The 16,782-nt window shown below is 42.3% G+C and overlaps 1 protein-coding gene and 1 pseudogene across 1 annotated transcript in view; one reads left to right on the forward strand and one right to left on the reverse strand.

Annotated features, from left to right (window-relative positions):
* LOC126272458 (lachesin-like) overlaps positions 1–16,782 on the reverse strand; it is a 940,748-nt gene that overhangs the window by 722,005 nt on the left and 201,961 nt on the right. The gene's annotated exons all lie outside the window — the stretch shown is intronic.
* Positions 13,084–13,201, forward strand: LOC126274601 (5S ribosomal RNA; annotated as a pseudogene).

Genomic DNA, 16,782 nt, shown 5'->3' on the forward strand with positions numbered 1-16,782 from the left:
CAAGGCACTACTGGTTCAGATTGTTCTACTCGTCAACGGTGATTCGGCGTAGATCTCTCAGAGTGGTTGGTGGGTCACGTCGTCCATAAAAAGTCCTTTTCTATCTAACTTAGGCATGTTCGATAGAGTTATTGTGTTGAGAACATCCTGGTCACTCTAGTGGAATGATGTAGTTATTCTGAAGGAAAGATTTGCACGATGGGGGCGCGAGTTGTCGTCCATCAAGTCGAATGCCTCGCCAATATGCTGCCGATATGGTTTCACTATACGTCGGAGGATGGCATTCACGTATCGTACAGCAGTTACGGCGCCTTCTACATATCTAAAAAGTATGTAAGCAATTATTGAGCCTAAATATTAGACTGAGACTCTCTGTTTTTTCCTATCGGTCGCTAACTATTCTAGTGTTCCGAATTTTTGGTTCAAATGGTTCACATGGCTCTGAGCACTATGGGACTTAACATCAGTGGTCATCAGTCCCCTAGAACTTAGAACTTCTTAAACATAACTAACCTAAGGACAACACACAACACCCAGCCATCACGAGGCAGAGAAAATCCCTGACCCCGCCGGGAATCGAACCCGGGAACCCGGGCGCGGAAAGCGAGAACGCTACCGCATGACCACGAGATGCGGGCTCCGAATTTATGCAGATTTGAGTAAAGTTTGTTCATTACTATGAAATAATCCATTTTCTCCTGCTCCTCGTACGTGGACATAATGCATATTTGCTAATTTAAATTTGGTCTTCGATAATACACTCCTGTGGAACGGCTTGCCATGCCATTTCCACCTGGCGCCTCAGTTGCACCAGCGTTCGTGCTGGACGTGCAGACCGCGTGAGACGACGCTTCATCCAGTCCCAAACATGCTCAATGGGGGACAGATCCGGAGATCTTGCTGGCCAGGGTAGTTGACTTACACCTTCTAGAGCACGTTGGGTGGCACGGGATACATGCGGACGTGCATTGTCCTGTTGGAACAGCAAGTTCCTTTGCCGGTCTAGGAATGGTAGAACGATGGGTTCCATGACGGTTTCAATGTGCCGTGCACTATTCAGTGTCCCCTCGACGATCACCAGAGGTGTACGGCCAGTGTAGGAGATCGCTCCCCACACCATAATGCCGGGTGTCGGCCCTGTGTGCCTCGGTCGTATGCAGTGCTGATTGTGGCGCTCACCTGCACGGCGCCAAACACGCATACGACCATCATTGGCACCAAGGCAGAAGCGATTCTCATCGCTGAAGACGACACGTCTCCATTCGTCCCTCCATTCACGCCTGTCGCGGCACCACTGGAGGCGGGCTGCACGATGTTGGGGCGTGAGCGGAAGACGGCCTAACGTTGTGCGGGACCGTAGCCCAGCTTCATGGAGACGGTTGCGAATGGTCCTCGCCGATACCCCAGGAGCAACAGTGTCCCTAATTTGCTGGGAAGTGGCGGTGAGGACACCTACGGCACTGCGTAGGATCGTACGGTCTTGGCGTGCATCGGTGCGTCGCTGCGGTCCGGTCCCAGGTCGACGGGCACGTGCACCTTCCGCCGACCACTGGCGACAACATCGATGTACTGCGGAGACCTCACGCCCCACGTGTTGAGCAATTCGACTTTACGTCCACCCGGCCTCCCGCATGCCCACTATACGCCCTCGCTCAAAGTCCGTCAACTGCACATACGGTTCACGTCCACGCTGTCGCGGCATGCTACCAGTGTTAAAGACTGCGATGGAGCTCTGTATGCCACGGCAAACTGGCTGACACTGACGGCGGCGGTGCACAAACGCTGCGCAGCTAGCGCCATTCCACGGCCAACACCGCGGTTCCTGGTGTGTCCACTGTGCCGTGCGTGTGATCATTGCTTGTACAGCCCTCTCGCAGTGTCCGGAGCAAGTATGGTGGGTCTGACACACCGGTGTCAATGTGTTCTTTTTTCCATTTCCAGGAGTGTATAATACTGAAATAAATGTTATTTCTACATTCTACAATAAAACATGAATAATTAACTAATGAGCAGTTAGAAGCTCATTTTAATGAAAGCAGTGCAGAATTATCTGATTGGGATTTATCGTTTTCGACTGAAGATACTGCTGCTGATCTTGATGAAACTGACTGGTAAACAATAAGAACTTTGAAACGGCGTTTCAGAGGAGGACGTCCTTGTATAAGAAATCCCTCTGACAGTGAAAAATCTAGATGTTGTAGAAAATTTGAATAAAATGCCAAGAAGAGTGGTGTTGTAACCATTTTCAGAAGTCAGGTTTAAAATGTTTAACAACTATCAAAATTTATTAAGTCAAGGAATATCTTAAATTTCTCGAAATCTAGCTGCAATTCCAAGATAAGAGAGAAATGTGAGTCAATTGTGAAATTTATTTATGTACTGTGAAAAATAATTTCTTTGTAGTTTCGTTTCTGTCCAGAACATCTGAACTACATTTGTTTCTGTCATTTGATCCTGACGATTGTTTATGTACTCTGTCAGGATGAAAAAGCTCAGCTTCTCTCCTTGAGGGTTGCATTGACTTTAGTAACCATCTGTAGCCAAAGTCAGGTCTGTTTGACGTAAGATGTCTCTAATAGGTGGCCTGCTAAACTAGTTGCTCCAAATAGTTTATGGCTTAGGCATTCAGAAATACTTCGCAAGACCGACTCTCGTTACTGAAAGTGGAAGCATAACTATCTACTTTAATTCATACTGACAGTTGCGGAGACAATTATCAAAAGCTCGAGTGTTTTATTCGAAGTGCCGCTGCTCGTAATCAGAGAAAGACTCCGAGGTCATGTTAATATTTCAGAACATTTCAGTCTCCTGCTAGTATATCCCACCAACGTAATTTTCTTTCAATAATCCTGCAACCTGCAGAGCAAAACAGTGTGATCAACAGAAACATCAGATGACTAATCTGAGTGCACTTGTGCAGGAGACTCCCGTTCACATTGGATCACAGTCAATGTCGACCTCATTACTCTTAATGTTTTAATGTGCTGCAGTGAGCACACCATCTCCCGAATAATGTAACAGATCCTTTCGAAATGCATCCCATTTCCTCGTTAAATATTTCGGAACTTACTACTCTGGCTTTCGTGTCAGAGAGTAATCTGCACATACCAGCTATCATAGAGAGCTATGATACCTGGAACTTTATTATGAATGCTTCACCAATTAATTATGAGCGTCTAGATTCTTTCAGCCTCTATGCTTTGATCGCGATTCGAGTTCGTTCTCTGTATGTCGACTGACGAGCGTTCATTAGAGAAGATCGAAGTTTCGCCTAGCTTAAAATAACCATTTCCGCACTCGGCATGTCCGGAACCGTGCGACTGCTACGGTCGCAGGTTCGAATCCTGCCTCGGGCATGGATGTGTGTGTTGTCCTTAGGTTAGTTTGGTTTAAGTAGTTCTACGTTCTAGGGGACTGATGACCTAAGCAGTTGAGTCCCATAGTGCTCAAAGCCAGTTGAACCAGTCGCACTCGGCATGTTCTCAACTTCCCGGGTTGTTGTTGTTGTTGTTGTCTTCAGTCCTGAGACTGGTTTGATGCAGCTCTCCATGCTACTCTATCCTGTGCAAGCTGCTTCATCTCCCAGTACCTACTGCAACCTACATCCTTCTGAATCTGCTTAGTGTATTCATCTCTTGGTCTCCCTCTAGGATTTTTACCCTCCACGCTGCCCTCCAATGCTAAATTTGTGATCCCTTGATGCCTCCAAAACATGTCCTACCAACCGATCCCTTCTTCTAGTCAAGTTGTGCCACAAACTTCTCTTCTCCCCAATCCTATTCAATACCTCCTCATTAGTTACGTGATCTACCCATTTAATCTTCAGCATTCTTCTGTAGCACCACATTTCGAAAGCTTCTATTCTCTTCTTGTCCAAATTAGTTATCGTCCATGTTTTACTTCCATACATGGCTACACTCCAAACAAATACTTTCAGAAACGACTTCCTGATACATAAATCTATATTGGATGTTAACAAATTTCTCTTCTTCAGAAACGCTTTCCTTGCCATTGCCAGTCTACATTTTATATCCTCTCTACTTCGACCATCATCAGTTATTTTACTTCCTAAATAGCCAAACTCCTTTACTACTTTAAGTGTCTCATTTCCTAATCTAATTCCCTCAGCATCACCCGATTTAATTTCACTACATTCCATTATCCTCGTTTTGCTTTTGTTGATGTTCATCTTATATCCTCCTTTCAAGACACTGTCCATTCCGTTCAACTGCTCATCCAAGTCCTTTGCCGTCTCTGACAGAATTACAATGTCATCGGCGAACCTCAAAGTTTTTAATTCTTCTCCATGAATTTTAATACCTACTCCAAATTTTTCTTTTGTTTCCTTTACATCTTGCTCAATATACCTGCTTCAAAAGTGTAGGGCGACTTTGAGATCAGTAGATTGTACCCTGAATAGCTAAAACCTATCACGTCATCTGTAAATAAGAAGAATATTCCAAATCACATCAAAATTTTGTTAAAAGATACGGTAGTAATGCTGGGAAAGATTCATTGTTAATGTTGAACATGATAATAAAAGTAATAAAAGCCCTGTACCTCAAATAGAGATAAAAGAATTAAAAGCAGCTTTAAATGGGACGAAGAACTGGAAAGCTACTTGCCTCGATGTAATTAATGCTGAATTAATCAAATATGGCGGAATAATTTTATAATTTAGCTTCCTTTATTTTTTTAATACTGTATGTGTTGGAAAAACAGTTCTATACCTGAAGAAGGGAAATACAGTTAAAGTTATTACTACATTTAAAAAAAAGGCAATATGAAAGTTACAGCAGATTATAGAAGAATAAGTCTCTAAATTCTGTGTATAAAATTTATGGGAAAACTCTTAGTCAAAGCCTACATTCTATCAGTGATGTAATTATCACTGAAGAACAATCACGCTTAGGAAAGAGAGGTTCATATAATGATACTATATTTATAATAAGACAAATTATTAAAAAACGGCAGCAATTTTGCTCACAGACACACATTTACTATTTACTGATTATGAGAAAGTCTTTGATAGGGTATAAAGACACCTTCTACGGAAAACATTGGAAGTAAAAGTTTTGCTATACACCCTATTAATGCTATAAAGAATCTATTAGAAAATACAAAAATTATTATATGCTCCGGTTCGAAAATGTCAGATGAAATTTTAATAACTGAAGCTTTTCGACAAGGGTGCAGTTTCTCATCCGCTTTATTTAATTCATATGTTGACGACCTAGTTGCGAAGTGGAAAGATGAAATACAGTTACAAATTAAAAAAGGATTTAGCATACCATCGAGTTCTCTGTTACACGCTGATGACCAGATAATTATACAGTGAACAAAAGAATACTTACGAAGAGTAGTGTATAGATTGAGTCAAAATTCTGTATATAATAACAATAGCTGTAAATACGGCAAATATAATTATCTAGGATGTGATGTTAATTTTAACTGCAACAAAGACAGTGAATAGAAAGTTAATGAATTTATCTGCAGAACAATTTGAAGACCTTTGGGATGGAAAACAATAATTTCCATAAAAGGTAATAAATTATTTTCCCGTGGAAAGAGAGAATATGTAGATCTCGTAATAAATGGATGGATGGATGGATGACAGAGACCAGAGCAGGAACCCTTGACTGCATGTGCGTGATCTACATTAAGAGTGGTTCTTACACTTAAGCCATCGTTCCACATTAAATATCTCAGAATACAAAGGAAACTGAATGATCTGTCTGTACGCTAATCGTGCACTAAAATGTATTTCGGTCTGGCCATGCATAATGTTTACGTTTGACTGGCTATGAGTTCATCTGAGTCATCGCGGTAGTGGTGTTAAGTGATTTACGGAAACAACAGAATGCCGAAAGTTTACACATGGCCGAGGATTCAAATATGGCTGCTCTAAAATGGGGCAGTTAAGGAGAAAGGAACATTAGAAGGCAGTAGTTATTAGTCGTAGTTTCTAGTGCTGTCAGGTGGCTCAAATACTATGTGGTATCGATACCACACAGCGGAAATCATAGCAACAGCATTGCAAGTGTCCATTAGACGCCAACAGCAGTCGCACGGCATCTAGTGGACCCAATTGTGTGCACGTGCTGAGTCACGCCTCCACAGACTGTGGACTAAGAGCACCCATTGCTGCCGCAGTATAGCACAGCTGACGGCAGCCACTCAACTTACTCGCACTTGGAGCCTCATTGCGACGACACCATAGTTCGTGCTTAGTTTACGGAACCTCATCCTGGTTGACATCGTAATAGCTGGACTCTGTCTTTGCATTGTTTGTAATGACTCTTCGCAAGATGGAGAAAAACAACTTAAGTAAACCTTCTGTTTACTACGTCAATTTTTTCACTAATCATTTCTGCTCCTGCCTAGCTTTCCTCTGGACGACAACTGCCGCACCAGTCTGCAGCTCACCTACCCTTACTTTTGTGTATAAGTCGTATACAACACCTTAAGTAGTAAGGCCCTGGTTTTAGATCGCTTTCGTCACCTAGTTTCAATCTACAAAGTGGTGGCTATATTTTATTACTGACGCTCTTCTTCCAGGAGTGCTCGCGGCCGCAGTGCTGGGGAACGCCAGCTGTGACAAAGAGGGCCACTAAATCAGTCCGCGGAAGCCCCCAGCGATATTGAAATGCGCTGTGTTACCGAAATGGCAAGCTGTCACCGGGCACTGCGAACGCGTCTGGGGGCGCGTCACATCAAACGCGCCTCGCGTCGAGAATCCGCTGCGAATGAAAGGGCCGCGGCAATATATCTCCCACAACAATTACGTCCCACTGAAAAGCTCTGTGACCGATATTGTCCACCGAATGTAAATGTTGTGTTAAACGTGCATCAGTCAGTCGCGTTATTAATTAACTCGGGCACAATTGGCTGTGAGCCTTGATGAGATGAAACTTAATCGACAAATACAACGCAAAAATCTGTCGCTCATGAATTCACATCGTATTAACATGAGCGTGCTTCAGGCATTCATCCCAAAACAGGATACTGAATTGTTTTTTGTGTACATCGTATAGCGCCACGTTTTGTCTTGTGTGTAAAACTTTTTCCAATGTAACGAAGCATGTTCGAGTATTACTAACAATTTTTGTTATACCTAATCAAATTGTTTTGACATATTGTGAATGTAAACAGCAATAAAAAGATAGACAGACCATTAGCAAACGTTGCAGCTGTCCTATTCGGGGTGACAAACTTGATGCGCTCTGAAAATGTGTGACGAATCAGTGCAGTTGAAATCACAACAGTTTTCTTTACAGTACTCTCTAACAGATTGTGCTGCGTGTAAATAGTTAATTCATTCGAATCTTGTAAACTGATTACGGAATTAATTACATGCCGTGTTACAAATATCTAAAATGTGTACGTACGTGTACAAAGTGTTTGCATAACAGTGTGCAAAAATGTAACAGGACATAGAGAATACTCCACGGAACAATTTGAGGTAGGCAGCTGAAAGAAATATGGAAGTAAACGTGTCTACCGTTTTGTCGAGCATTACTGTTTTCCATCTTATTTACAACTAACAGCTTACAAGTTTACACTAGCTGTGCTGTTTATTTAGGCATACAGTCTTTATTTCCTACAAGGAAACGAGAAGGACGAGCCTTATTACCAGGAAGTATTTCCTGGTTCCTGATTGGAAGGAGAGGTCCTACTGCATGGTCTGCGATTTCACCTGGCCTTAGTCCACTTGATTATTTCCCATGGGGATATCAAAAGTCACTTGTGTATGAGACCACTGTGCATACAGAGATGGAATTAATTGCCAGAGCTGTAGCTGTCTGTGCTGTGACTCGAAAAACAACAGAGATATTTGTCAGGGTGTGTCAGAATCTTGTTCGCCAATATCATGCTTGCATTGAGGTTGATAGCCGTCAGTTTCAGTACATAATGTTAAGACACGCTACAACTGGTACGTTCATTGTGTCAGTGATGGTACTTGAAGTTAACTGTAGCTAATGAAATAAAAGAGTACGCATTACTGTGATATTATTCCTATTATCTCCTTAAGCTAGCTTCTGCAACCCCGGGTTCCCTACAACAAATTGTTCAGTAAAGCATCTTGTAAGTTCTTTTAAATTTTTGCACGCTCTTACGAAAACACCCTGTTCACACTGGTAATATTATTTCAAAGCTTATTATGAAAAGTTTTTTGCCCTGCTAGTGTGAGAGCGCAGGAAACCTCCTGTGTGTGTGTTTGTGTGTGTGTGTGTGTGTGTGTGTGTGTGTGTGTGTGTGTGTGCGCGCGTGCGTAACAGAACATAACAATTCCACCCGACTCACAACATACTATATACATCACGAATTTCTCCCATGGGTTTCGCATAAATTTTCAAATGACAGAGAGTATTTACAGACAATAACATAATATTAAATAGTACTTACTGCGGCGGTACGCCACATAACTTGATCAAAATGATACTGAATAACTTCGCAAGTATACCATAACTGACGTCATAATAAAAGGTAAATATTATCTCAGAAAAATAACAAAGCCTCTGTAATCAAATAATATGGTCTGCGAATGTAATTACAATCTCTGTTTCTTTTTGCAAAATTGTTGCTCGCTCTTCTCTTTTGTTTCCTTGTAGTGTAAGAAGCCTTTTTGTGATAAGGCACGAAAACGTGTACGTCTTATGTAATATTTAGCCTAAATTAATCAAATATTACTTAAAAGACTTGCTAATGATTATTCATGAAGTTGTAAATTTATAATTTATATGCAGATTTTATAGAGGAACATTGCTGCAGAAGTCAGCGCCATTGTTCTAAATGATAATGGCCCAGAGTCGCAATAAATGTCTAAGAATTCGCAAAGTCCGACAAGTAAAAATTTCACAAGAAAAAATATTATTGTGTCTTTTAATATAAGTACACGATGGACAAACTAACTGCGAGAAGTACCACAGCGGAGTCACTGACGTAAATAATATTCCATTTGTGAAGCAGGCATAATAACACTAATTTTCGCAATATATATATATTTCCCGAGGACATGCAGCTTTACTGTATGATTAAATGATGATGAGGTCCTCTTGGGTAAAACATTCCGGAGGTAAAATAGTCCCCCATTCGGATCTCCGGGCGGGGACTACTCAGGAGGACGTCGTTATCAGGAGAAAGAAAACTGGCGTTGTACGGATCGGAGCGTGGAACGTCAGATCCCTTAATCGGGCAGGTAGGTTAGAAAATTTAAAAAGGGAAATGAATAGGTTAAAGTTGGATAGAGTGGGAATTAGTGAAGTTCGGTGGCAGGAGGAACAAGACTTTTGGTCAGGTGACTACAGGGTTCTAAATACAAAATCAAATAGGGGTAATGCAGGAGTAGGTTTAATAATGAATAAAAAAATAGGAGTGCGGGTAAGCTACTACAAACAGCATAGTGAACGCATTATTGTGGCCAAGATAGACACAAAGCCAATTCCTACTACATTAGTACAAGTTTATATGCCAACTAGCTCTGCAGATGATGAAGAAATTGATGAAATGTATAATGAGATAAAAGAAATTATTCAGGTAGTGAAGGGAGACGAAAATTTAATAGTCATGGGTGACTGGAATTCGTCAGTAGGAAAAGGGAGAGAAGGAAACATAGTAGGTGATTATGGATTGGGGCTAAGAAATGAAAGAGGAAGCCGTCTGGTAGAATTTTGCACAGAGCATAACTTAATCATAGCTAACACTTGGTTCAAGAATCATAAAAGAAGGTTGTATACATGGAAGAATCCTGGAGATACTAAAAGGTATCAGATAGATTATATAATGGTAAGACAGAGATTTAGGAATCAGGTTTTAAATTGTAGGACATTTCCAGGGGCAGATGTGGACTCTGACCACAATCTATTGGTTATGACCTGTAGGTTAAAACTGAAGAAACTGCAAAAAGGTGGGAATTTAAGGACATGGGATCTGGATAAGCTGAAAGAACCAGAGGTTGTACAGAGTTTCAAGGAGAGCATAAGGGAACAATTGACAGCAATGGGGGAAAGAAATACAGTAGAAGAAGAATGGGTAGCTCTGAGGGATGAAGTAGTGGAGGCAGCAGAGGATAAAGTAGGTAAAAAGACGAGGGCTGCTAGAAATCCTTGGGTAACAGAAGAAATATTGAATTTAATTGATGAAAGGAGAAAATATAAAAATGCAGTAAATGAAGCAGGCAAAAAGGAATACAAACGTCTCAAAAATGAGATCGACAGGAAGTGCAAAATGGCTAAGCAGAGATGGCTAGAGGACAAATCTAAGGATGTAGAAGCTTATCTCACTAGGGGTAAGATAGATACTGCCTACAGGAAAATTAAAGAGACCTTTGGAGAGAAGAGAACCACGTGTATGAATATCAAGAGCTCAGATGGCAACCCAGTTCTAAGCAAAGAAGGGAAGGCAGAAAGGTGGAAGGAGTATATAGAAGGTTTATACAAGGGCGATGTACTTGAGGACAATATTATGGAAATGGAAGAGGATGTAGATGAAGACGAAATGGGAGGTAAGATACTGCGTGAAGAGTTTACAGAGCACTGAAAGACCTGAGTCGAAACAAGGCCCCCGGAGTAGACAACATTCCATTAGAACTACTGACGGCCTTGGGAGAGCCAGTCATGACAAAACTCTACCAGCTGGTGAGCAAGATGTATGAGACAGGTGAAACACCCTCAGACTTCAAGAAGAATATAATAATTCCAATACCAAAGAAAGCAGGCGCTGACCGGTGTGAAAATTACCGAACTATCAGTTTAATAAGTCACAGCTGCAAAATACTAACGCGAATTCTTTACAGACGAATGGAAAAACTGGTAGATGCGGACCTCGGGGAGGAGCAGTTTGGATTCCGTAGAAATGTTGGAACACGTGAGGCAATACTGACCTTACGACTTATCTTAGAAGAAAAATTAAGAAAAGACAAACCTACATTTCTAGCATTTGTAGACTTAGACAAAGCTTTTGACAATGTTGACTGGAATACTCTCTTCCCAATTCTAAAGTTGGCAGAGGTAAAATACAGGGAGCGAAAGGCTATTTACAATTTGTACAGAAACTAGATGGCAGTTATTAGATTCGAGGGGCATGAAAGGGAAGCAGTGGTTGAGAAAGGAGTGAGACAGGGTTGTAGCCTCTCCCCGATGTTATTCAATCTGTATATTGAGCAAGCAGTAAAGGAAACAAAAGAAAAATTTGGAGTAGGTATTAAAATTCATGGGGAAGAAGTAAAAACTTTGAGGTTCGCTGATGACATTGTAATTCTGTCAGAGACAGCAAAGGACTTGGAAGAGCAGTTGAACGGAATGGAATGTGTCTTGAAAAGAGGATATAAGATGAACATCAACAAAAGCAAAACGAGGATAATGGAATGTAGTGAAAGTAAGTCGGGTGATGCTGAGGGAATTAGATTAGGAAATGAGACACTTAAAGTAGTAAAGGAGTTTTGCTATTTAGGAAGTAAGATAACTGATGATGGTCGAAGTAGAGAGGATACAAAATGTAGACTGGCAATGGCAAGAAAAGCGTTCCTGAAGAAGAGAAATTTGTTAACATCCAGTATAGATTTAAGTGTCAGGAAGTCGTTTCTGAAAGTATTTGTTTGGAGTGTAGCCATGTATGGAAGTGAAACTTGGACGATAACTAGTTTGGACAAGAAGAGAATAGAAGCTTCCGAAATGTGGTGCTACAGAAGAATGCTGAAAATTAGATGGGTAGATCACGTAACTAATGAGGAGGTATTGAATAGGATTGGGGAGAAGAGAAGTTTGTGGCACAACTTGACTAGAAGAAGGGATCGATTGGTAGGACATGTTCTGAGGCATCAAGGGATCACAAATTTAGCATTGGAGGGCAGCGTGGAGGGTAAAAATCGTAGAGGGAGACCAAGAGATGAATACACTAAGCAGATTCAGAGGGATGTGGGTTGCGGTAGGTACTGGGAGATGAAGAAGCTTGCAAAGGATAGAGTAGCATGGAGAGCTGCATCAAACCAGTCTCAGGACTGAAGACAACAACAACAACATATATATGAACCACCACACTGCTCGTCAAACTATTAGAGGGGCGACCGTAACATATACAGAGTGTGGCTATCTATTCCTCTCACCCTGTTAGCAGCAAACCGCCTGTGGTCTGCGTACTGTAAGACCTTCGGTGTACTCACCATCAGATTATTTGACTTGTCGCTCTAGCGAAGTAGGCGAGTGTGAGCAATATGCCTCGTGGTCTTATCGTGGCGTGTTTATATTCTGCCGTTAGGTCAGACGATAGAAATGCCACTTGCACGCTTAGAGTAGCAGATTTACGGTGACCAACTTTAAACAGAACTTCATGAATTTTCACACACATTTATTAAAATAATAAATAACATAGACATTACATAAGTTGATTCTGGATGCTGTTTACAATTGACAATCTGAAGTTCCTTTGGTCTTGGCACGTTACTCGTATTCTCACATACCTCGGATACTTGACAAAGTGTCTCTATACATTTCCCTTCATGGCTATGTACAGGAATGTGATAATCTTATTAGGCGCAGGCTGAAACTTGACTACAGACTAATGCAGACTGACTAATCGGAGGTCTGCACACTCGTTATAACACTTCGCGCGTTGAGGTATCATTGCGCGAGTGTGATCCGCGAGGAGAAAAGGTTCTACGTTAGCAGCAGTCTCATTGGCTGCGTTACATATTAATACGCGGATCGGAGGAAGCAGAATTTGGTCCGTTTCTAAGACAGCGCCATCTCGTAGTGCGGAGACGGACGAGCAGTGTGACAACTGAGGGGGAAATATAAACATATGTAAACAATTTGAATCCTTTTACGAAATATGCATCAGAAACTAGAGCGTACCCGGAAAATATAAAACATAAGTTAACGGCAATGGAAATGAAGGTACTAAGATCGATCCACGGAGTAACCATGTCCCACAAGAGAAAAACTGTATGGATCACCGTGAAATACATTTCATATTAAGTTGGTGCATAAGTTCGAAGCGTTTTGTTTTTCGTGTGGGTATTCATGTTGCTACTGGTTCATTTATCGATTGGCATTTTTAATTTGTAGTTCACTGTTGTTGTTTGCCGGCAACGGCTTTGCCGCAGTGGTTACACCGGTTCCCGTGAGATCACCGAAGTTAAGCGCTGTCGGGCGCGGCCGGCACTTGGATGGGTAACCATCCAGGCCGCCATGAGCTGTTGCCATTTATCGGGGTGCACTCAGCCTCGTAATGCCAATTGAGGAGCTACTCGAACGAACAGTAGCGGCTTCGGTCAAGAACACCATCATAACGGTCGGGACAGCAGTGTGCTGAGCCCACGCCACTCCTATCCCCAACCAGCTGAGGATGACACGGCGGTCGGTTGGTCCCGGTAGGCCACTCGTGGCCTGACGACGGAGTTGTTGTTTGAATAAGTATTCTCCTTTTGTCATCTGGAGATACTGAGTGGACCAGTGGACAATACATAATGGAGTGCCAAGTGGAAAAATCGGAACATTTCAGACATATTCTTCTGCTTGAGTTCAGTAGACATATGACAGGACGAGAGTAGCCATAAAGTTTTGCACCTTATATGGCAGTAATGCCACTTGATAGAGCACGACAAGAAAATGGTATTCTCATTTTAAAGACGATCGTTTTGACACTACTAACTTTCCACGTTCAGGAACACCTTTGGGATTTGAAGAAGATTGGTTAAACATATTAACCCCCAAGATCGACGTCAGTCTGCTCTAGAAGTGACAGATGTGATCAACTCTGACAATAGCACCATCGTGTGAAATTTGTATGCAGTGGGGTAGGTTAAAAAACAGGCTTGTAAGTACCGCATGCTCTATGGCAAAATCCCAAAATTCGGCGGGTGACCATGTGTGCATCTCTGCTTGTTCGCCATCAAATGACTCGTGAACAACACCGACCATTCCTGTCCTGTATCGTTACTGTTGACAAAAAATGGTGATTTCATGCTAACATAAGAAAAAGAAAGAAGTAGTTGAGCCCAAAAGAAAACCAGAAACTCCCTGTACAACAACGTCTGTGCTTCGACAAAAGATAGTGTTACGCATCTGGTGAAACAACGATTGTTTGGTGTACTACGAATTGCTTCCCCGAGGTGTAACAATCACTGCTGACATTTATTGTCAACAGTCCAAGAACAAAGCCCAGGAAGACTGCGTGAGGTGCTGCTACACCATGATAGCGCCCGCTCGCATTCTGTTCCACAGTACAGTAGCTGGATTGGGAAAGTCATTCCGTATCCACCTTATTCACCCAATCTTGGGCATTCAGATTTTCACCTTTTCCGCTTTCTGTTGAACAACATTCAAAGAACTTACTTTCCGGATGAAAATGCGCTCCGAACAAGGCACGACGAGTTCTTCGTCTCAAACCAAGTGATTTCGACAGCTGTAGAATCGAAAAGTTGCCCTAGCATTGGCAGACTGTTCTAAATAATTTGAGCCAAGGTAAAAATTGCTGTTTTTAAGAGCGCGCCGCAGCGCGTAGTGCGAAGCACTCGCCCTCCGTTCCTGGCAGTGGCGCCGCTGTGGCAGTCGCAGGTTTGGTGTCTCCCTCTGGTGGGTAAGGGGAAAGGTTTGCCTGTTCAGGTGCATTTAAGGGGCGCTATGAGTTCGCTAGGGTGTCAATCTGGGTCAGTCTCGTGTCCCAGCTTGCTAGTCTGTCTCTCGTCCGCGTTTGTTAGGCAGTGTCTGTCTGTCGTTCGGAGTGCTAGTATGTCTTTCGTTCGGATCAACCGTTAAAGCTGGCAAAATGAGAGTTTTTCCACTCCCCCAGTAAGAGATCTCTGCGAGTGGTCGCCCAGTCTGGGCTTAGTTCCTGCCGCTGAGTCTGCGCTTTAGGCCGCCAGTCTGCTCGAGTTTGCTCAGGCAGTGCTCATTGGCAGTTGGATCGATCGGTTGCTCGGTCTCGCACTGAGACACAAGATGACTTGTCCGTTCTTGAGCGTCGGTGCATGTGAGGTCGCCACGTGAGTCCAGTGGGCCGCGGCGCATAACAAGGGGTAGGGACTTCGCGGTCGACACGAGAGGAACAAGAGTCAACCCACGACATCTGTCTGTCCGGTGCGAGCTGTGACGCTGTGAGACGGGAGATCGGCGCGCCTTCCTACGTTCGTTGAAGCGGCTGGCAGCGGACTGTTCTTTACAGCGATTTGAAGGTGCTGCGCCAGGTCTTATCGAGAAATTGCAGTTTATCAGAAGTTAAGTGTTTGGTGATATGTTGTTTGATTTACTTAGTTAAATTCTACTTGTTTTCTTGGTGAGGTCAGCAGCCATTTTGCTTTGGGGTCGTCCCACCATTCTTCACCGCTTGCCCACCCGCGGGAAGGTGGTTGTTTATAAAGTGGGTGTTTTGTTTTTCCCTTGTGGAGTAGGGACGGGTTAGAGCAACCTGCGGTTCAGTAATCTCCCTATCAATCTACCGTACGTTAGTACCTGCCTCTGTCATGTTTGTCGGATTTGCTGTGTTAACGAATTTATTGCTTGGAGTGTAACGGCCTAATACCTGAAATATGTTTTGATGTTTGGAAACTTTTATATGATTGTTTATGATCTTGAGAGGCGGTTCCTGTGTACTGTAGAGCATCTTAACTATTGTTTGGCCAACCTTGTAGAAATTTATATAAGATTGCATTTCATGGGCTTTTATTTAACTGATCATTTTAGTATATAAAGTTGCCACCCTTTCACCGTAAGACTTTTCTTAAAAGTTAAAATCAAGTCGCACCTTCGGTGGCAAGGTTAATATTTTGAGTGTTACTGTTTGTACCATTTCCATCCCTCCTACGGGGGGGGGGGGTGCATAGTTTGTTTGCTTGTGTAAATTGTTGAAACACTTAGTTTAAAGTTATCTGGTGTGTTGCAGATTTGCACCAGTGTAGTCTTTCAGAGGCTGTTGTGAGCGGTCGAATTCTACTGCCGTGTCAAAAGGGAGCGGCAAGGTTTTCTGCCCGGAAGCTCGCACAGTTATTTCTGCCTCTAAATAAATTGTAACTTTCATATTTAGAGGGTGTTTTCTTATCATAATTTTAAATCTGTTTCTTTTAAAAATGCTTTTAGGCTATTAAAGTGAATAAAATTCGCATTTGTTCATGACTTCATCAGTTACTCCCAGGCAACTACTTCCATGCTTACACAATGTGATTATGTGTGTTAATAATCTTGATGAATCGCTAATAAATAAAATATATTCTTAAGAGTATTCTTTGAAAGTAAATCATGGTTCATTACTGATGGCTATAGGTTATATTATGTACATTTTTTGTGCTTATTAAACTTATGGGAAAACGCTACGAACTTACACACCAACCTAGTACAAGATACAATGTCGCGTTCTTTTACGAAATATTTTAGGAGGAACTCGAGTGAAAATGAAAAACGTAAATCAAACGTTAATGGCAATGGAAATGAAGGTACTAAGACAGATCCAATGAGTTTCTGTGCGGGACAAGACAACAAATATATCGATAACTTATCAGCGTATTATATAAGATATACATAAAAGAGACAAGAAAAAGAAATTGGATGGATAGTGTGGGAAGGATGGCCCCCAGAAATTTGTAAACATGGACTGCCGCCAGGGAAACGACTGCCCTGATGACAAGCCAAGAGATGGGACAAAAGCTCTTGCAGTACATCGACGGTATGAGACGGATAAACAGGAGAGACACTAGTCAGCAAAAGAAGAAGGAGAAGAAAAACGAAGATGTTTACTGCGCTGCGCCCTGCTCTGCCAGTATGGGCGTGCACTTCGCATCACGCAGGAGTG

The sequence above is a fragment of the Schistocerca gregaria genome, chromosome 5, assembly GCF_023897955.1.
Source record: "Schistocerca gregaria isolate iqSchGreg1 chromosome 5, iqSchGreg1.2, whole genome shotgun sequence".
Taxonomy (NCBI): domain Eukaryota; kingdom Metazoa; phylum Arthropoda; class Insecta; order Orthoptera; family Acrididae; genus Schistocerca; species Schistocerca gregaria.